Source organism: Lissotriton helveticus, chromosome 4_1 (assembly GCF_964261635.1).
Source record: "Lissotriton helveticus chromosome 4_1, aLisHel1.1, whole genome shotgun sequence".
Lineage (NCBI taxonomy): Eukaryota > Metazoa > Chordata > Amphibia > Caudata > Salamandridae > Lissotriton > Lissotriton helveticus.
The window spans coordinates 1,373,952,287-1,373,976,382 of record NC_136063.1 but is presented as its reverse complement, the minus strand read 5'-3'; positions in this window follow the sequence as shown (position 1 = coordinate 1,373,976,382).

The window sequence follows — 24,096 nt, the reverse complement described above, 5'->3', positions numbered from 1 at the left end:
GCGCGAAATATAGTTAGTACAACTAACTATATAGGAGCAATTTCAATGTTTTTTTAAATGCTAATTCGTAACTATATAAGGCCTGAAACCTATGGCTTTTTAAGTGAATTTGCAAGGTTTTTAAAATGCTAATTCCTAACTATATAAGGCCTGAAACCTATGTTTTTTTAAGTGAATTTGCAAGGTTTTTTAAATGCTAATTAGTAACTATATAAAACCTGAAACCTATGGTTTTTTAAGTGAATATATATATATATTAAAAAAAAAGAAGAGTTGCCCCTAGGTGGGATGCACTTACAGGTAGGAAATTATGCCAAAGCCAGGGCTCGAGCCGTGAACAAAGTCCTTTTCGGTTTTCCTGCCAGACTCGTTTCAAGCCAACGCCCTCTTCAGTGGCAGACCATGTGACATGACGGCATGCGGCAAACACCAGTAAATCCCCACAATAATTGCGCTCAGGTGTACCACCTGAAGCAATGCTTTCTGGGACTGGTGGTTAAGTAAAACCCAAGTGGGTCGCCGCCGCCACTCACTTTCAAAAAAAGTTTTTAAAAGAATTGACGATGTTCCCGCAAGCACCCCGCAAATAAAGGGCTTTCCTTTCCTTAATTGAGTCTTCATGTTTTATCAGTCTGGTCGTCATTTCCCCTAGTTTCTTTTTGATTTCTTCCTGGTTGTCACATTTTTCTAGTTCTTGCAATAGCGCTTCAATCTTTGTCAGCATTACTTTGCGGTCACTATCAGCGTATTTGATCAAGATTTGTAACATCCTTTTTGAAGACTCACGCTGTTCTCTGCCCAGTCTCGCAGCATTTCAGGGTCAGGATTCTCATATGTGGGCGCCACTAGGATTCGGAGCCCTCTGGGGATTCTCCCAATGTCCGTGTACCTTTGTAGCGACTTGCATTCCCACCATTTTGCTATCTCGTTTTTACGGAGCTTCTCTAGGTCATGAAGTAATTAAGCGCTGCTGTTTGATAACATCGGCTCTGTCTCTTTGTCGGCAGCCTGCGCTCGTTCTGTGCCACAGCCCTTATCATTAAAGACATCGAGAGCTGCCTCCTAGCGCTCTCTTATCCATTCCTCGGCCATTGTTGAAAGTGTAAACGATTAACTTTTATGCCACTCACTGCCGGTTTTACTTCGCTACACAGGACTATCTCTCCCAGCATGCACCACAAGATTTTCACTTCGCACCACTGACTCCCACTCAGAGGAGCTTACCTGACAATGTGAATGCCCTCCAGCTCCCACACCCATCAGTCACTGTCCCCTTCCGCGGTACCTCGGGTATACGGATATAGTGAAGACGATCTCTCAGCAACTTGCTGGGGGGCGCTAAGTTTTCCTATCGCTAGGAGCTGTTACAAATTGGTCCGTTTTAAATATATATATATATATTCACTGAAAAAAACATAGGTTTCACACCAGTTATAGTTAGGAATTAGCATTAAAAAAAACTATTAAATTCACTGATAAAACCATAGGTTTTACACCAGTTATAGTTAGCTGGAAGTTTTACTCGCATAAAACCAATGAAATTCCCACGTTATAGTTAGTTGGACTCACTATAACTTGCGCGTGCAATGCACTGCTGATGATGTCACATATTACATCACTCATGACATGGTCAGTGACATCACTCATGACATCACTGATGACACTATCCAGTGAATGTGTGTCTTTCTGAAAAATAAATATTAGTGAATAATGATTAAATATTTAAATATATGTATTAGTGTTTCACTTTGTGTATAAGTGGCTGCATGGGTTGGTGAGTAGCTGCATGTGTATGTATATGGGTTATTAGATGTTTTTTAATATCAGTATGAGTGTCTATATGGTTTGGTGAGGGTATTACTTAGCACATAGATGCATGAATGACTGACTCTCTGTTTGTATGTTTTGAAGACAGCATATGTCCAGGACTGTATGGGTGGATGAGTGTGTATATGTGTGTGTTAGTGAGTGAATGACTGTCTCACTAGTGTCTTTATCAGTAACTACATATGTTTTAATCTAGTATATGTGAATATTGATGTATATAAGTGAGTATATGTGAGAGTGAGGGATTGTAAGAGTTCCTGTTTAAATAAGTATGTTTTTCTATAAGTGATTGTTTAACAGAGTAAATATGTGTATGTTTTCTTAGAAGTAAGGTGGTAGTGTGTGTATACCTGTATATGCAAATAAATGGATGTTCAATAGTTTATTTGCATCTGTGAATATGTGTGTCAGTAACTTTTGGATGACTGTCGTTGTGTAACAGGATATATAGGTGTATCACTATATATGATGACTGAGTATATGTATGAGTGACTACATAGAACTGTTGGTGAATGAGTGGATGTGTATATAGATGGTGGAATTACTGAATTGGTTGTTGTAACTGGTATGGGTATCTCCATTTTTTTGAAAATTTTAGTTTCTATTTTTGAATATGTGTTTCAAAGGTTACATTACAGTGAAATGAGGTCTGTCACTCTGTCACAAAGATGGTGTCATCAGTGATGTCATGAGTGATGTCACTGACCATGTCATGAGTGATGTAATATGTGACATCATCAGCAGTGCATTGCACGCGCAAGTTATAGTGAGTCCAACTAACTATAACGTGGGAATTTCATTGGTTTTATGCAAGTAAAACTTCCAGCTAACTGTAACTGGTGTAAAACCTATGGTTTTTTCAGTGAATTTAATAGTTTTTTTAATGCTAATTCCTAACTATAACTGGTGGGAAACCTATGGTTTTTTCAGTGAATTTCAATGGTTTTTTAATAGCAAATCTTTATAGGTATATAAAATAATAAATTTTAAAACGAATTTTATATTGTATAATTATGTCATTTTTTTATTTTTATTTTTATTTTTAACCCCCGGGCGCTCCCGGGGCGCGTACCGGTGAACACACGGGTAAGCGCAATGTTACGGCGCGCCCCGGGGCGCGTACCGGGGAGCGTCCCGTTAGCGCTATTCTTGCGAACGAAAACAACATCGTGACGTTTCGCGTAACCGCGTGATGCGTCATATGACGCACAGCGTAAGCGCACACGGAAGCACGCGAGCGCACACGATCACGCACCGTCCTGATGCACTTACGCTACGCACCCGCGGGCGCGCCCCGGAGCGCGACTACGGGCGCGCCCCGGGGCGCGTATCGTAAGCGCGTCGAGTCATGTGACTTGAAAATAACACTTTCTATTGGTGCAGAACAGTTTTGGTTTCCAAATGATTAAAGCCCGAGTCATGTGACCTGAAAATAACACTTCTCATTGGTTCAGGACAGTTTGTTGTTTCCAAATGATGAAAGACCCCACCTTTTTTCCTTATTCTGACTTTGTTCTTTGACTGAGGAAGACCTGTTTCAGCAATAGAGAGAATTATTTTGTACTTTGAAATGGCTACTGTAGCTGCAACAGCTGGAGCATCTGCACCACCACCACCACCACCAAGAGGACCACCACAACAGTACATTGGTGGTCAGGAAGATGAGGAGGAGGAAGAGGAAGAGGAGGAGGGGAGAACATGGCTGCCTGAACAAAATACCCCATACAAGCCCAGGTGACACATTGTATGGGAGTTTTTTTCACTCCCAGAGGGCAAGAAAAAAGTTAATGCGGCCAAGGTAACTTGTCGAATCTGTGGCATGGAACTCTCAAGGGGCAATCCAAACAAAAAATATTCCTTTGGTAATAATACCATGATTCGACATATGACCCGGAAGCATCCAAACAACTATTCTCGTGCAGAGCTCAGGGAACTGGCCAGTAACCTCCCCCAGTATTCAAGGACCACCTCCAAAAGAACACAACCCACTCCATCGGGACCAGAAACAACGGAGATGATGCCTTGTATACAACCACGATTTGCATATTTTAGAATCACATGTATTGAATGTGGCAAGCTCATCGCCTATGGTGAAAAGAGCATGAAGCTCGTCGTCCTTGCTGGTGACAATCACAAATTCCCCAGAAAAAAAGTAATTTTTTCCGTTTTTTGTTTTTTGCTCCTGTTGAGCCATTTACAATTCCCTGTTTTTTGTTTCTCCCCATAAAAAATACAAAAAAAATATAAAACTGTTTTGAAAAGCCAAAAAAAGTAAAAAATGTTCAAAAAAACCTTAAAAAAATATAAAACAACAAAAAGAAGAAAAAAACCAGTTCTTTTTAGAACTACCTTTCATTTATAAAAATAAACCTATATTTTTAATGAATCTCTGCCAATTTTTTTTTCTTAGGGTACGCGTACCGGGGCGCGCCCCCCCAAAAAATAGAAAAAATAATTTAATGAAGGAGTTAGCATGAGGGAAGAAAACAAAGAGAGTAATGTTAAGAGAAAGAGAGCTACAGGGTGAACACAGAGGGATTGTTTATTACATAGTAAAAAACAGAGATGGTGTAATAGGGTGTAAGTGAGAAAAGTAAAATGACTAAAGGAGTGAAAGAAGGGAAGAGAGAGGAAGAAGACTAAAGTAGAGATAGTGGGAGAATGTGAGTGGGTGTTGAAAGAAAAAGAAAGGACAGTAAAAAATTGAGAATGAAGGGTAGTGGCGTAACCGGGATAAATGAAGAACTGTGAGGGAGGGTAAGAAAAGACCACTTAGTATAAGTAAAGAGGGGTGAAAGAGGGTGAAAAATTGAATTAGGATAAGACATGGGGAGTGACAAAGAGAAAGTACAAAGAGAGTAAAGGAAACAGTACCTGAATGGGTTTGAGTGAAACAGCAAAGAAAGATAAGTAATCCAGTGTGTGTGACTGATAGGGAGTCAGTGGGTGTAGGTCAAAGTGTGGGTGAGTAAGGTGTGTCTGTGGGTGTGGCTGTGTGCGGTGTTTTGGTGTGGGTGGAGGTGAGGGTGTATGAAGTATGTGTGAGGAGTGTGTGGGTGTGGGCTGTATATGTGTGCGATGTATGTGTGAATGGAATGTGTGTGTGTATGTGAAGAGTGTGTGTGGGGGGATTTTTTGTGTGTATGAGGTGTGTGTGTGGTGTGTGTGTGGGGTGTATGTTAGAGGTGTGTGTATGTGTTGAGAGGGGGATGAGGTGTGTGTGTCGGAGTAAGGTAAATAATTAAGAAACACAGAATGAGTGAAGAAGCAAAGGAAGGGAACAGAGGGTAAGTGAAGTAAAGAATGAGATTGAAAGAAGTTGAATATGAGAGGGGAAATAGGGAAATTGGAGTACACATGGAGAATAACAATAAGTGAGGGAAGCAGAATAAAGACACAGGAGTGAGGTTGGTTGAGAAAATGTTAGTGAGCTTAAAGCAAAGGGTGATGACAAAATACATTTTTATAGTCATACTTACCATATAATAAATCTAACTTTAATTAAAACATTTTACAACACTTTGTATCTGTGAAAGAGAGAAGAAAAAATAAGTTATAATTAGTAAAATGTGTATTTTAAATTAAAAGATACAAATGAAGAGGTTAAAAATCATAACAGTGTATTTAGAAATAAAGTAAGAGTGAAGGACACAGAAAGGGAAATAAAGTAAGTTAGAAGGTTAAAAAGAGAAAAAAAGAAATAGAATGAGAGCAAATTACTAAGAGTAAGGCATATAGATTCACTGACACAGAGGAAGAGAAGAACAGAGAAATGAACTGAAGGGAAGAAAGATACTAAAACAATGTGAGTTAGCAAAACTAAATCAGGAAACATTAGTAAGTAAAAAGATAATAACAGAGACGGAAAAGAGTCTAATTAAGGATGCATTTAGAAGATTGAGAAATAGAAGATAACTGAGAGTAAGTGAAGAACACTCAAAGTGAAGGAATGAAGGGAAAGAGGATAATATACAACGATTGAGGGAAATGGAGTGAGGAAGTTAGTAGACAGACACACTAAGAGAAAAACTGAGTGAGGTGGAGTACAATGAGTGAGAAAAGGAAATGAATAAGGGAGCAAAAAAAGGAAAGAGAGAAGAAGACGACTAAAACAGTGGTACTGAGAGAAAATAATTTGGTGATGAAAGTAAAGAGAAGGACATTGAAAGAAAGGAAATGAGGGATAGTAATGGAACCAGAGTAAAAGAAATGGGATGAAGAACGATGAGAGAGGAGCAGTGAAGTTGTTGTAAAAGAAATGATAGAAGGTAGATAAACACAAGTGAAGATAACACAAGGAGAGTGAGGCACTGAGGACATAGAGGTAGTGAACGAAAAATAGAGAGAAGAGGTCAAAAGAAAGGAGCAAACAAAGATAAGCGAGGGAGAGTGGGTGAGTTATAGTGATAGAGTGCGATAATACTGCTGAGTGAGTAAACAGGAATTACTAAAAGAGCAAAGGAGGAAAAGACGGAAAAGGGAAGTAAAGCAGAGAGACTGAAAGCTGAAAAGTGGTGCAAGGGAGAGAGGGGATGCAGACAGTTGAAATGAGAATGAGGGGTTGTGAAAGAAGTGGAGTAAACGAATGGGTGTGAAACAGAGTGAGAGAAAGGCAGTGTAAGTGAGTAAAGAGAGCTGAAAGAGAGAGGAAAAAGGAAAGTGAGTGTCAGAGAATGGGAATACCATTTAATTTACACAATCCAAAATATAGAATAACTTGTACAACATGTTACATAGTTTATTTTTGCTGTTCTCAGAATATATTGAATTTCACTTAAAACAGTGAGTTCAAATTACTCATCATATGACAGCGGGAAAAAAAACCACAATCTAAAAGATTGTGTTTTTAAAAAAACCTTAAATACTGATAAATGACAAATGTACACTAATCTTTGATTGACTTACTTTTCCTTGAGGCCAAATAGAATATCATGGAGGTCCTTTTCTCGTTGCAAAGTACTCTGCTGTTCACTAAAAAATCCATTTCATCGACTTTCTAGAAGAAAAGCTTCAAGAACATCTGAAATATTTTCATATACTCCTTTTTTTCAGTCATGACTCTTTACTCATTCCTCGACCTTTCCTTTTGGCCAAATAGTGTCAGATGTATGAGTATATTTTCAAATTAATTCTAAGAAACTCTGAAATTACCTTTTTTCCGACGTTCTGAAAGAAAGTCTCATACAACATTTTCACAATATTTAGGTATTTGTAAAACCATCTCTGACTTACTCATGTTCATCATTTTCTATAATACTAATATCACTTACTATGAGATCCACTTACAGTACCTATATGACAAGTCAATTTTTTATATTACCTGGATCACTTTTACTCATATATTTTTAAACAGCAAAATAACCTTTATTAACTGCTCCAGTCTTCATAGGCCAATTACCTTTACCTAAATTTTGGTTGTAAAAACACTAGGGGCCTGATGTAGGTGGCCATTACCGGTCGGTAACGGCCGAATTCGGCCGTTACCGACCGGTAAATGGGTCATTGAGATGTAGGGGGCTATATTTTACAGAATCGGTAAATTTACCGATTTGGTAAATTTACCGATTCTGTAAAATACCGAATCGGTAATTTTACCGATTCGGAAAATTCCTGATGTAGGTAGCACTGTTTCCAGTGCTACAGGCCTTTTAGATTCGGTATTTTACCACCCAATCCAATTGGGTGGTGAAATACCGAATCCAGGTGTGCATGCACATCTGTGCATGCACACCTGTGCCATGTGACACACACACATGCCCGTCTTTGGGGTGCTAGAGGGTGTCAAAGTGACACCCCCTGCACCCTTGCAAAATTCGGTATTTACCGATTCGGTAAATACCGAATCGGTAATGCCCATTGATTCCTATGGGCTTCAATGCCCATAGGAATCAATGGGCATTACCGATTCGGTATTTACCGAATCGGTAAATACCGAATCCTTCCGATTCGGTAATTGTAAAAATACAATTACCTACATCTGCCCTCCTCTTTTTTACCACTTCTTAAATACCGATTCGGTATGAATCGGTATTTAAGAAGTGGTAAAAAAGATTTACCTACATCGGGCCCTAGGTATGAATTTTTTAAGCCAAAAGGCAAACGTTGTTTGAAAGTCAAATGAGTGTCGTTACAGTAGGTCCAACCTTTACAACTTTTTAAATAGCATGTGTAATGCCCTGATGTTGTAGAAGGACCGTCATGAAAAATAATAGCTACAGTTGCAAAGGTTCTTCCTGATATTGATAACTGAGAAGCCACTAAATTTTTAATATAAGCTGTCAATTTAGTTCCATCAGGTCTACATCGTTGGAACATTAAAATGACATACTGACCATAATTTTGTAGAAATAATGTGGACAGCATTGTAGACTTAAATTGGGTCTACACCATATTGTGATCCGCTGCTTTAACTAGATTATTAAATGGCACTGATTTGCAGTCTGGTAAAGTCAAATATATAAATCTTTCAGTGTCTATTCTAGTAGTACTTGATAAAGTACAGTTGTCGCAGTCATGCTGCCATTGATAAGAAAGGCTAAAAAGATTTTTTATATCTACACCTTCATCTTCCAATACATCAAACCTATACATTAAAAATTCCTGACAATCCTGCTGAATATTCTCTGAAAATTGATTTTGACCAGAACATATGTCTAGATGATTTCGAATTTCTGAAACACTTTCTATTTTTGCTCTATCACTGGTACATTTCTCAAACACGGAATTCAACAAACAACAGAATCTTTGATCCCGATTTTCAACAATCTGTTCTTGTATATTTTGAAGAAAAAAAACATTAACCACTACATTAGCATAGCAGTTGACACCAGAACTGTTTTCAAACTGAAATCCAACAACATCTTCAACAGAATCCTTTTTCTTTCTCTTTACAGTTACAGTTTCATCTACTCTTTGTCTTTTTGCTACTAGCTCACTGCAATTACTCTCATTTCTTCTTTTTCGGCCTACCACACGTTTTTCAATCAGAGGATATTGAGGCAAATGTGGAGCATACTCTCTTCTTAACCTATTGTATTCTTTAACACAATGTAGATCTGCACAAATCTTTGTTTCATCACACTCAATCAAGTACAATCCTGATAAAGTTCTGACTCGTAATAATGCCACATATGCCATATCCTCTTTAAACACAGAACTTCCAATGTTCACCAAAGCGCTATCTACACTTAAACCTTGAGATTTATGAATTGTCACCGCATATGCCAAACAAATCGGAAACTGTTTTCGGCGAACATATAAGTCTTTCACAAGCAAAAATCTAGCTGAACAACGACAAATTTGTTCTATTTCATCAATGCCATCAAATTTAATTTTTAAAATTTCAATTCCATCTCTATTTTTGTAATTCACAAAACCAACAAGATGACCCATTGCTCCATTTACCAGACCTCATTCAACATTTAAATTCCTTCTCAAAATGATACAACAATTTAAACACACATTCAGACTCTTTTCAAAACCAGCAGTTTTAGATATAGTCTTCTCTAATGAATCCAATTTTGATTTCAAATTTTCAGACAAAATAATTGTTGCTCCCATATGCTCTATTTTATCTGTAGCTTCCAGTTTCACTATCTCTTCATTTTCTAACTTTAACATTTTGTTGTTGAACATGGAGTTGGCATCAAACATATGCCAGATTTCTTCTCGTTAATTTTCCTAAAAATATTCTCTGGAAGCATGTTTTCATTTGGGTACAAATTTGAAATTAATCATCCGTGTAAAGCTTCTTTCCCTTGCTGACTTACTTTTCCGATTCTTACATCTTGTAGAATATTTTTATAATCTTCATCCTTTGCCTGCCGCATATTTTGAAGCAGTTCTGCATATTTGAAGTTTAACCATATATTAACGTTTCCAATGCTTCCTAGGCACTTCCTGGTATCTTCATGCGTGAGCATTTTGAACACAGGTTGTCCTTTCACTGGAGTCAACTGCAGTAGATCTCCAAAAACAATAATATGCTTTCCTCAAAATAAGACATCATAGTCTGTTCTAAGAATTTCTTGCATTCTCAAATGCACAAAAGCAAGCATTATATTTGACACCATGCTTACTTCATCAATGATAAGAAGTTTCATTTTCTTCAGGACTCTCGAAACTTCGGAACACGCACCTCCAGATAGCTTGTGATATTGCAATTTGTTATCATGCTCCACTGGCAGCATCAGTAAATGATGTAAAGAAATCTCTTTAATGTTATGTGCTGCCAGCCCAGTTGGAGCGGTAACAACACAAGATAGCGGTGATTCAGTCCTTTTCTGCAGATAAGTTGCAATTGCTTTAATCAGAAAACTTTTTCCAGTTCCCACTTCTCCAGTTGGACTGGTTTAAATGATGTACATGAGCACTCTTTTTTCTCATGAGTGAATCCATGTTCAATCTGATCTGTGACTTCGTCATATATCTGTTTCTGCTCAAGGTTTAGTTGTTTCACCAAATCTTCTAAGTTAACTACATCATCTTGAGCTTGTTCCATAGCTCTTTCCACCTCATCCATGGCAGTGGCACCTTCATTTTGAATAATTGGTCCTCCAAGTGGATCCTGACTCAATGAAGCAGAACTCTGACTGTCTTGAGACTGTCTCTAGCAATCTGTGCAGCAATTGTGGCTTCTTGCTCTATTTCTTCGTTCAACATTTGCAGATAATTTGGAAAAACAGGACATTCTATGGTATCCTTGGTTGCATTAAAAGAATCTTCGTAACAGAGAAAATCTCCAAGTAGTTCCTCTTCTGTACGCCATGGCTTAAAGAGTTGCAAAAGAGCTAAATAGTAAAATTCCCTTTTCTCTGGATTTTTGCAACTCAATTTTCAATGATTAATCAAATGGCCTTTTTTCTGTCTCACTAGACATCCTTCACACCCAATGATAGCATATATTCCATTGTTGATATCTTCTCTGATGGTTCTCTTATAAATATAGTTTTGCAGAACTTCATACACACAACTGTTCTAAAGATGACTACTTCTATTTGGATAGTATGTATCCAACATGTTTGTCTTCAAAATATCTGTACTTTCTGGTTCTTTCTCCGCCAAATACTCTGGGGCAGATTTATGAAGGCCTTGCGCCGCCGGTGCGTCATTTTTAACATGGGAAAAAGTGACGCACCGGCGGCGCAAGGCCTTCATAAATCTTCCCTCTATTTCTTGTACAGATTTCAAAACTCGATTTCGTGTTGCAGCAAGACCTAGACTCACCCAAATGATGGTTCTAGATTTGGCATAGAGACTTGCTGATGACAATCAATCAGAACATTCATATGCTCCAATTTCTCGATGCGACAACATCTTCAGACTGTAACTGTATAATTTCTTGCTTAGACTCTTTTCATGTGAAATGTCCTCCCACATTTCCTTCAGTTCTGTCTTTTCTTTTTTTGTGATGTAAGACGTCACATATCAAGCCACAGCAATAGAGTTGTCAGCAACGAATTGAATATCCATGTTAGCATTCCACATGGACAAAATCACTGGGTTGTAATCGTTGATGTACTTGGACTCTTCGTTTATTTTTAAATTGTATGTATTTTTTGGTGATTTCCTCGTCACAGTATGTCGCAGAGAAGACATCAAATTATTTACTCTTCCTTTAGAAATCACTGGTCGTGGAAAGCTGAAACGACATTTTGTGTAGAACTTGTCCTTGTTTCTGAATTTTCGACGACAGTACTTTCCACAACGATGGGATTGAAAACGTAAAACTTGTTGCCTTAAACTATTTTCTTCGGTAGTTTTCGGAACAGCACATGTTGAATACTCTTCAATGAAGCTCATCACTGTCTCATCCGAATCTGTTCCAAATTTGGGTGCATCTTTAATCCACAACAACATATGTATGTGAGGAGCACCTCTCGCTTGATACTCCTTTCTCCAAAAGAAATCCAAAACCTCTCCATGGGGAGGATTTTTTTTGTTGGTAATAAAAGACATCATAGTTTCAAATCTATGATTGAAATATCTGCATACATTCACTGGATCCAAATAACACAGTTCTCCAGGTGTTTTGAATTCTATATTTTGTATATTTGCATTTGCCTCTCGTAGAAATTGAAGTAAGTCGTCCCATGCATACTCGGCACAGCTAAGAGTGAGGAACCATGTAGGAGTTCCTAAGTTTCTTAGCATACATTTCAATTCCCCATGACGACGGTAGCAATACTCGTTTGTACCACGCTGACATGCCATGAGATTGATTAAATGAGATTCCAAAATATTATCTTGCAGATTCACTTTCTCCATAAAGTCCCTCGCCGAAACATTTTGCAGATGTGCTCCACTTTTCAGTATATGGTTTACTACATAAGAAAGCCCAGACAAGTCACTTTCATACAGTAAATGAAACAAATAGGGAATGCATTGACGAAACCTTGGATCTTCAGCATATAATCTTACAGTTTGATATTCAGATGCAGGAATTTGAAGTGGTCGATTGTCATATCGTCCACCTCGACCTGTTGGAAATAGCTGTGGAAAACAACGAGCTTCCAAACTTTCTTCCCATACACTAATGGGACTTCCTTTTGCTGCTTTCATTTGAAACAATTCAATTGCATTCCCCATTACTTCTTTGGAATGCAAAGGATGAACAGTATAATGTTCATATATTTCTTCACTTCTAGACACATCAACTTTTTCAATTTGGCCGCCTGAACAATCACTGTCTTCATCTGCAGCTGTTTCCTCTGCTGCAACACCTACATCTTTGTAATACTCATTGTTTTTGACTAAATACAACGATGCCTTTTTGACTTTCCTAACATCCACTAAATCTTGCCAGATTTTCTTACTCTTTGTCGGAACCCCATTAACTAGAATAACTAAAGGTTCCTCTTCTACTTGTTCTATACCAATTGTATCAATATTTTTTTTTAAATCTAGAGGCAAATAAACAACTCTTCCCTTTAATCCTCTCTGCAAATCTGTAGGAGGCAATTTCCCTATCTTAGGCTCCATGCGAACAATTGCCTGAAAAGGATGGACACATTGAATCAAAATAGACTCATATGTATTTAAATCCATCAATTCACAGGGAATGTCTACCAACTCCAGATTATTATGAACAGCTCTAGCAGGCATTCTGTTTTGATTTAATTTATCATAACAATATTTACAAATACGCTGATCAGAACTCAAATCAAAACAATTCTCCACCCACAAATAAGTTGAAAAATCCTTCTACTCATAATTATTCATCTTTTTACTTTTTACGTATAAATCAACTAATCTAGTTTGATGTTTATAATGACTTCGTCGACAACACACACAAGTAAAATTCGGCCTTTCACTTGATTTCACATTAAACCTGGTAATTTCCTGCTCAAACTTTTCTGTACTTGAAATCTGTACATTGTCTTCCACATTACCTTGAATTGCTGTGTCAATTTCTACACTGTCCTCTTTTTCACCAAAATAACAAATCTCAATTTCTTCACAAATCTTCTTCACATCTAATTCAGTTCCATGCAAAAGAGCACTGTTTAATTGTTTAAGCTTAAGTGCTGGACTTTTTGCATAATACAACATTCTCACTAATTTCCTCATTTTGGTATGATGCACTGCTAACATCCTAAAATGATGAAAAACACTCTGACATACTTTTCTAGAAAGACAAGCCAGTGAATGCCCTTGTAAACCTGTGTTTTCTCTCACTCTGCAAGGATCTAAGTCTTGCAACAACTTCACTTTCTGCTTTAGACTTTTCTTACTATATGTACGTAAGAAATTACAAAACAAATCAATTGATTCCTGTCGCACACTACAAATACGACTACACTTCCAAGTGTACACTGGACCCTTAGTACGTCTCCCTAAAACTTCATCAGTTAACACCTCTTCTGGTTCTCTAGGCACAAGTTTCTCTTTTTCAATCGGACAACCGTCTTTCACTTCATACGCTCGACCACTGGTGTCAACTGCATGCACTAAATCATTCTCCTGGAAGTAACTCTCCTCATTAAAAAATGGCTCACAACTTGAACTGTGCATCCATTCTCCTGAAAAAACTTTACAAAAATTAGTCCGATTAATTACTCTTTTCCATCTACTGTTTGATTTGAAAACATCAATTGTCTTGTTAAGTGTCCTAATTCTATTGCTTATTAAAATAAATAATTTTTTCTTAACTTCAAAAGCCTGATCAACAATCTTCTCTACACTTTTCTTTTTCTTATAAAAAGCAGCTCTCTGTTTACCTTTCCTAATGTTTTTTAACAAATTTAAAACCACCCTATTGCGAAACATTCGTTTACGAATATCTCTAAACTGATTCTGCCTTCTATTCCTATACATATTATTCTCTCCTGCTCCAGTTGTAGGATTCTTTGAGGTTCTCTCCTTCCTTTTCAAATTTATTCTCTCATTCTCTTTTTCTACATGCTGTCCAACATTTTTTTTTGATCTACATATGTTCCATAAGAAAGACTTAGGGGCATATCACCAAGCAATAGCGATAATTATCGCTATTGCTTGGTTAGAGACAAAATTTGACCGCTGAGCTGCGGCGATTTTTACCGCAGATAAACCTTGGTATTACCAAGGTTTATCGCAAATGCGATAAAAAACGGCCGCAATGCATGAATATCGCTGAAAAGTCAGCGATATTCATGCATTACCGAGCTAATGCTCTTAGCCATGTTATCCACCTCCCATTGGATAACATGGCTAAGAACTGCTCAGGGCAGGTGTTAGCTTTTGGAGATATTCGCGCTTAGCGTGAATATCTCCAAAAGTTGGTAATAGGAGATAGCGATGTTAGCAACTGTTTCCAGCCGCTAACATCTTGGCACGCCCACTTTGCATGTCATTAGTGATAAATATCACTGACATGCAAAGTGGGACCCAAGATGGTCGCTATCTCCTACTAGCTGTCGCTAACTGGTGTTAGCGACAGCTAGGTAATAGGGAGATAATTTTATCTCCGCTTTCTTGGCTTTTAAAGCCAAAAAAGCGGAGATAAACCCCCTTGATAATATGCCCCCTAGTTGTCTTACCAGGAGCTTTGTTCCTGTTTTTTGAAGTATTTGTTGTGGAAGAGTGCTGTAATTCCGCTGCTGTTTTTGTTTTTTTGCGGTTATAATATTTTTTTCTCCTTTCCCTTGAGGGCATCTTTCCTTACTCTTGAAATCTTGATTTCAATCTGTGTTAAAGAAAAAAATAGCACATTATAGACCACTATTACCAAACAACAAAGCAATGGCAAAAAGCAAACGGTCTATTCAGGGTTACAGATCAGGTGAGGATTCTCCAGGGGTGCAGAAGTGGTGAGGCCTGTATTGAAGAGTGTAGTGGAAGACAGCTCTGTCCACAGGTACAAAGAAGATAAGACCTGTGTCTAAGAGTGCAGTAGGGGATAGGCTTCATGAAGTCTAGTCCACTGCACTCTTACACACAGGCTTCACCACCTATGCTTCCCAGGAAAGGCCTCTCTCCCACTACAATCTTGAACATAGGCCTCACCTCCTCGGTCCCTCTGGACATGCCTCACCTCATCTGCACAATCTACTCCCTAATCTGAAGTAACACAGGTGACATTATTGTGAAAGGATGAAATATATGTATTTAATCATGCAGACATTATTTATTCCTTCTCAAAAATCTAAAACTCATTCATTTGCACCAAAATCGTTTTTTAAATAACATTTTAGACACACACTGCAGGTCGTATGTACAAGCATTCAGTGTCCATGAGTACAGTGGAGAGGACTGACCTCCTCTCACCCTTGGACAAGCCTTACCTCATCTGTGTCCTCTGGACAGGCCTCAATGTATTGAGTATAAATGATGGTAACTGGGTGCACATGAGGTGACGCATGTCCAAGGGTGTAAATAAGCTCAGGCCTGTCTAAGGATACAGATTAGTTGAAGTCTATTTAGGGTTGCAAATGAGGTGAGGATTGTCTAGGGGTTCAGGAGAGGTGAGGTCTGTATTGAAGAGTGTAGAGAAAGAGAGGTGTGTCCACGGGTACAAAGAAGGTGAGACCTGTGTTTAAGAGTGCAGTGGGGGATATGCTTCATAAAGTCTAGTCCACTGCACTCTTTAACACAGGCCTCACAACCTATACTCCCCAGGAAAGGCCTCTCTCCCACTACAGTCTTGAACACAGACCTCACCTCCTCTGTCCCTCTGGACATGCTTCGCCTCATCTGCACAATCTACTTCCTAATCTGAGGTAACACAGGTGACATGATTGTGAAATGTTCAAATTTTGTTATGTAATCATGCACACACAATTTATTATTTCTCAAAAATGTAAAAGACATTAATTTGCCCCAAAAATGTTTCAGTAGTGTAATGAAAAGCTTATACATATGACCTTTTCTCTATTTTTCAAATTTTATTCTAAAAAAAGATTATGAGGCCTAAGCAGGAGTGCAGATGTGATGAAGCCTGTCCAGGGGAGCACAAAAGGTGAGGCTTGTGTCCAAGAGTGCAGTGGACAGGACTAAACTGGAGTAGTGTGCAAAAAAAAGATGAGCCTCATTTATAAAGCCCTGCATCAGTTTTCCACTGCTGATGCGTCACTTTTTGTGACGCATTGGCGGCATAAAACATGTGCCTTGTTGCGCCATATTTAAAAAGTGACGCATGTAGGTAGATGCGTCACTTTTTAAACCTCTGCACCACATTATACCTCTGTCAGGTGTAATGTAATCAGAGGGGTCATTTCTCCACAAAAAGCCTCGTAATAGTGACGCAATGAAATCTATGAGATTTCACGGCGTCACTTTTAGGACACTGTTACGTCAAAATCTTGCGCCTGCGTCACAGCAGATATAAGAGTGAGGCAAACGCTTTCACATGCAGCTTTCCCCATGTGAAAGGATGCATTGCTGGAGTACAAGCATTCCATTTCTATATTGAAAACTCACTATTTTACAAAATACATTTCCTCTCTCTTGCAAACAATCCTACCAAGCATTACCAAAAAAAGAACACAAACCAACAGCAAAGAAGCTCAGTGTGCTTCCTAATCTGAGGTAACATAGGTGACATGATTGTGAAATGTTCCCATTTTTTTATGTAATCATGCACAGACTATTTATTCTTTCTAAAAAATGTAGAAGCCATTGATTTGTCCCAAAATCGATTTGTCAATAACATTTTAGAAACACAGTGCAGGTCCTATTATTTATTCTTACTCAAAAATGTAAAACTCATTAATTTGTCCCAAAAATATTTTAGTAGTGTAATGAAAAGCTTATACATATGACTTTTTCTCTGTTTTTCAAATGTTATTCTAAAAAAATATTATAAGGCCTAAGCAGGAGTGCTAATGTGATGAAGCCCGTCCAGGGGAGCACAAAAGGTGAGGCTTGTGTCTAAGAGTGCAGTGGACAGGACTAAACTGGAGTAGTGTGCAAAAAAAAGATAAGCCCCATTTATAAAGCCCTGCATCAGTTTTGCCCTACTGATGCGTCACTTTTTGTGACGCATTAGGGGCATAAAACATGTGCCTTGTTGCACCATATTTAAAAAGTGACGCATGTAGGTAGATGCGTCATTTTTTAAACCTCTGCACCACATTATACCTCTGTCAGGTGTAATGTACACAGAGGGGTCATTTCTCCGCAGAAAGCCTTGTAATAGTGACGCAGTGAAATCTATGAGATTTCACTGCGTCACTTTTAGGACACTATTACGTCAAAATCTTGCACCTGCCTCACAGCAGGCGTAAGACTGAGGCAAACGCTTTCTTTCCCCATGTGAAAGAATGCATTGCTGGAGTTGCGTCATTTTTGTGACACACTCCAGCAATTCGTCACTTTTGCGCTTACAGATACATCAGAAATACTGACTTATCTATAAGTCCTACAAACATGATGCGTCATACATTAAATATAATACATCATTGGTGTCACAATGAGTGCACAGTTAAAAGTGACGCATCGCTGTTTTCATAAATAAGGCTCTCAGTGTGCTTCCTAATCTGAGGTTACACAGGTGACATGATTGTGAAAGCTTCAAATTATTTTATTTAATCATGCACACACTTTTTATCCTTTCTTAAAAATGTAAAAGCTATTAATTTGTCCCAAAATCGATTTTTCAATAACATTTTAGAAACACAGTGCAGGTCCTATGTACAATCATTCCATTTCAGTACTGAAAAGTCATTATTTTACAAAATACATTTCCTATCTCTTGCAAACATTCCTACCAAGCATTACCCAAAAAATGAAACAAACCAACAACAAAGAAACTCAGTCTGCTTCCCAATCTGAGGTAAAACAGATAACATGATTGTAAAAGATTCAAATATTTTTATATAATTATGCACACACTATTTATTCCTTCTTAAAAATGTTAAAGCCATGGATTTGCATTAAAATCGTTTTTCAATTACCATTTTAGGAACAAAACACAGGTCCTATGTACAAGCATTCATTTTCACTACTGAAAGCCATTAATTTGCCCTAAAATCGTTTTATATTTAATATTTTATGAACAGAGCACAGATCCTATTTACAAGCATTCATTTTCACTACTAAAACCCATTGTTTTGCACTAAAATCGTTTCTCAATTAAAATTTTAGAAACACAGCACAAATCCTATATACAAGCATTCATTTTCACTACTAAACCCATTGATTTGCACTAAAATCGTTTTTCAATTACCATTTTAGGAACAGAACACAGGTCCTATGTACAAGCATTCATTTTCACTACTGAAACCCATTGATTTACGCTAAAATTGATTTTTAAAATAACATTTTAGATACAGAGTGCAAGTCCTATGTACAACCATTCAACTTCACAACTGAAACATCACTATTTCACAAAATACAAATCCTCTATTTTACAAATATAGAAACCATGCATTTTCAAAAAGCATCACACAAACCAACAGCAAAGAAAATCAATGTGCTTCTTAATCTGAACTCTCTATCTAAATGAATCATAACTCACTTTTACAAATGCTTTAGGAGATTCAGAACAGTGTCAGATACACACACCAATATTTCTTTAGCAGAGCAAAAGGTATGTTCTCCAGGCACTGCAACCATTAATGGCACCGAAAACCTCTAATTCAACACACATATTCCTCATGGTAACCGATCAAAACTCTTCCCTCTCTATTTTCAAATCAACACCCCCCCCCTCAGCCCTTTCTACCTGTTACCATAGCAACTCCCTCCTCACTGAGCTCCCAGGGTTACAAGTTTATTCTACAATGTTGCAAATGAAATCAGCAAGCATGTTTGACCTCTCAATACACCAGCTTATCCACTGCAATCTTTCTTTAAATGACTTTTTCTTAACCATTTAAATTACTTCTTTCACATAACAGAACCATGCACCCTAACTTTCAGTTTTCAACTATCAGAATCCACCAATCATTGCTGAAACTCCACAGTTTTTTTTTGCAAACTCCTACTGTTCCAACTACCATTTCATTCCTACACTTCATCTGACTGCACCAGAACCTCCTCTCACCATGTACTCTGTCTGGATTATTGGACATAGCTACATTCACTGGGCTCAAAGGTATGCTGCTACCAGAACATTTCACAACCTTGATTTACCAAATGTGCACATACAATGGATTGGCCAAGAAGGATTGAGATGTCATCAATTGATACCATTGGTGAAAACCTTTTACCATCTGCCACACCCTGACCTCATAATTTTGCACTGTGGTGGAAATGACCTAGGCATTTTGACTGGGGTAGGTCTGGAGATGCTTTTAAAGGACACCTTTGGGCAATTGATGACAATTTTTCCACAAACTGCCATGGTATATTCCAATATATGCCAAAGACAGAAATGGAACTGGTCCAACCAATTTTGTCCACAATTTGGGAAAGCACGGAAACATGTGAATAAATCTGTTTCTGCTTACATGAGAGACTATGGAATGGGTTCAATATACAACAACAACTTGCGTTACAACATGCAAGATATCTACAGAGCAGATGGTGTGCACTTCTCAGATGAGGGGAATAGAATATTCCTCCTGAATTTAAGACTGTGCATTGGTACCTACTTGTAGGTACCTAAATCAGCCACAGAACCCAAAAGCTCTTTTCAGGGCTACCCTACCTCTGATCACTCCAAATGATTATCTTTTTCTAACTTTTTCCACTGTTTTTCACCAAAGTACGCTCCCCGTATTTTGTTTCGCCTATATGGGCCTCCTAAGACCCCCTCAGAAAACCTAGAGGGTCAGGGAGTGCCTACCATGCCCCCTTATACCCATTCCCAACGTTGTTTCTCCTCCATTTTCTGTCTCAAATCTACCGAAACACAAAATGGAGGACTCCCATAGCGCTGCCGGTACGCATACCGGGGCGCGCACCGGGAAGCGCTCCCAATTTTTTTAAAAGTTAATTTACTTAAAAACCACTGGAGACACTTTCACCAAATATAGAATAGGCCATACTACATACCAGTCTCTACCATTTTCCCAAATTTGGTGGAATTCCATTGAGCCATTTGGCCTGTAGCCCTCTCTAAATATCCTGAGGTGAATTACTTGACAAACCACATCTGAAGTGTTAGAATTTACAACCAATTAAAATGTTACTTTCATTTTCTACTATTATTTCATGACATTTGATTGGTTATGTACATGAATATATATAAAGAAAGAGAGGGAAAGACAGCCATTTTGACTACTACTTCCTAAAGTACATTTCAAAAGGATTTTCACTGAGAACTTACACTTCTTTTTCAAAGGTAAGATGTTATGTTGAAAACTGAAGTATGTTGTGCACTTTAGGTTAATTTGGAAAACATTTTCTGATAGTTATATACTATCCCTCTGTAATAGTTATAGATTGAGATAGGCTTCTCTGTTATAGTTATGGATAGAGTTAGGCTTGTCTTGTATAATTATAAATTTACTTAGGTTTTATGATATACACTATTTTATATTTCTACTTCCAGCCTGATACCATACACTGCCCAAAGATAACTTCACTGTTAAAAAATCAAAACTACCTGTCTGAACTTAAACCCAACAGTGCCCTATCTCTATTGATATATTTATTTTTTATGCAAATTACAGCAAGAAAATGGAAGGAGAGCAGAATATTTCCTTCAAAATTGTTCTGGAGAACAACGGTGAAAAATGTATTGTAGATAATGAAGACTTAGATTTCATGGATGAATCACAGGACTATGAATTAGTTCAATGTGTAGAAGCAGTAGATTCGCTGATTGAAAATGAGGACATTTCCGACAATGTGTTGTTAGAAGTTCTGTTAAATTTGGAAAAAGAATCAGAAAAATAAATGTATATTTAATAATCAAAAATTGTTCGAGACATTATTCATTTTTATATGTAATTCATAAACTAGTACCAAATTGATTATAATGTAAATTCAGAGTGTGGGGTGTGTGGGTGTGGGTGGGAGTGTGGGTGTGTAAGGTGTGGGTGTGGGGGGGGTTGTTTGGGTGTGGGTGGAGGTGTGGGTGTATGAGGTGTGTGTGGGGGTGTGTGGATGTGGGGGGTATATGTGTAGGATGTGTGTGTATGTGTGGGATGTGTGGGTGTGTCTGTGAGGTGTGTGTGTGTGGGGGGGAGGTGTGTGTGTGGGATGTGTGGGGTGTGTCTGTGAGGTATCTGTGTGTGCGTGTGTGTGTGTGTTGGGGGGTGAGGTGTGTGTGTGAGTGTGGGTGTGTGGGATGTGTGGGTATGGGTGTGGATGTGTAAGGTGTCGGTGTGGGGGTGTGGGGTGTTTGTGTGTGGGTGGAGGTGTGCGTGTGTGAGGTGTGTCTGGGGAGTGTGTGGGTGTGGGGGTGTGTGGTTGTGTGCGTGTGGGTGTGTGGGGGGCGTACTTGTAGGTACCTAAAACAGCCACAGAACCCAAAAGCTCTTTTCAGAGCTACCCTACCTCTGATCACTCAAAATGATTATTTTTCTCTAACTTTTTTCACTATTTTTCACCAAAGTACGCTCCCCGGTACGCTCCCCGGTGCGCATACCGGGCGCTCCCCCCGCGAAAATCGAATTTTTTTTTTTACCCGCGGGACCCTTTTATGGCCCCTACATCAAACCTTGGGGGTCAGGGGGGTCTACCCTGCCCCCTTTTGGTTATTTCCCCCTTTGTTTTTGCCACCTCTTGTGTCTCGATCCTACCGAGACACAAGATGGCGGCTGCTCCGGACTGTTTTGAATGTTTACAGACAACCGAGAGCCAATCAGCTTTCCGTGCGCAAGTCGCGTGGCGCGCCCGGAGCGCTCCCCGGTGCGCATACCGGGGCGCGGCTATACATATATAAATTTTTTTGAACCTAAATTACTCAAAATCCTCTGGAGCACATATCTTGAGACATAGCAAAGGCACATCGGGCTACCAGTCCCTACAAGTTTGGTGAAAATCCATTCAGCCGTTCGAGCTAAAAGTGAGTCCGACCGCCCTATGGAAATTAACATGGGGAAAACACGTTTTGGGACCCCACTTTTATCTCGGCCCCCGCTTGACGGATCCCCCCAAACTTTCGGGGAAGGACCGGAGCGCCGCGAGGCAAAGTTGAGGAAAATTTCAGGCAGATTCCTCAACCGGCGCCAAAGTTATTCCCAATAGAATGTTGCAATTTCCCTATGGAATCAATCCTAACTATACTGCCAGTAGGTAATACTCTATGGTCCAGTCGAAGGCAATCGCCGAAACGCGTTGACCGTTCTCCTTGTCTGCACGATGGTGTTGAAAGAACAATAAAAAACTTACCTGAAATCGAGTGTTGGACCCTGTTTGTGCTCTGGTGCTTCTGACCTTCTGGCTGCGAACTGGAGCTGGCTGGGTCCGTTCTTCGTTGAAGAATATTGGTGCAGCGGTTGATCTGCACTCCACAAGCACTCCGCATTGAGGTGATACAGCGACACGCCCTCGTTTTCAGCCCCGGATCGAGAGAGGGAAAGTTGGAGCTGTCGCCTCTGCCACTTTGGAATTCATATGGTCCCGGCCAACTTTAACAAGAAAAAAAAGGAGAATTGTGAGACCCGGAGACCCGAAAACATATCGGAAGTGACTTCATTCACGAGTGGCGATAACCGGGCGGTGAGTACGGGGCTGCGGAGGGAGGCGTGGTGGGGCCACCTACCGCACTGCTGGTGTAGTGGGGAGGGGTGCTGTTTCGCCCGCATTAACCCGTTGACCCCTGAAAAGCCGCCTGTGTCAGGAACCGCTTGCTGATTTGAAGAGCGGAAGCCAGACCATCTCTGCGGCGCCCGCGAGACAGTCACGGAATCTATAACCAGTGGCATACGTGGAACGGTCTGCTCGTAATTATAAGACGAGCAGACCAAGGGAACAGAGGCAACTTGAAAAAGGAATAATAAATAATATATAAATAAATACAAACGGACAACAACAACACGCAGTGCAGACATTCAAGAATACTCAGCTAACCCTAATATCACAACCATAACGAAGGGAAGAGAAGGAAAAAAAGAGTAAAAACACATAAAAATGGCCGAAAGAATGACAAATCGCACGCAGAGAGCAAATCAACTACTGGATGATAATATGGTGGGAAAAAACAACCCTTGAAAAATATATTGAATTTAAAAGAGTTCCAAGGGGTCTGAGAATCTTAATTATGCCTACACTAAATGACCTAGACATGGATTTGATCAAGCAATGGCAGATGGATACCAATGAATGCTCATTAAATCTTATGAAGGCACTAATAATACATGCTGAACGGAAGCTAGAGGGAATCTTGGAGAAAATTCAAGAACTTGAAAAAGAGCTGGACAAACATCCCGAGAATGAGGAGAAAAAAGAATTATTGGAGACCATGAAGAAAAAAATTCTCAAACATGAAGCGGATGTGGAAAAAAGAAAAGCGAGTAAATTCAACCGAGATCGCATAGACTATGCAAATGGCAGGATATACACCTTCCTCAGGAAGTATGACTCATTAAGAAATAGAGCAGCTATGGATAGATGCATCAGTCATGATAATCAGGGTGTCTATGATAGCTCTGACCCGAGCTCAACAGATGAAGAATCAGACCTGGCGAAGTTGGATTTTTGTGGGGAAATGAGGCTAGCCCAAATGGAGACGCAACAACGAGGAAGAGCACGAGGGACCACATGGGGAAGAGGGAGGGGATCAAATCCCCCGCAACCAGACGTGGCAAAAGAAGGAACAAGGCCCAAAAGAGGAGAAGAAAAGAAAAAACAAAAATAAAAAAGATGGCACAGAACAAAGACTTGGTTATAAATTTGTCAAGCATGATCTTGAACAAAGACCATATCAGTCTCCTTAATAAAGGACTTTCTTTTTGCCCC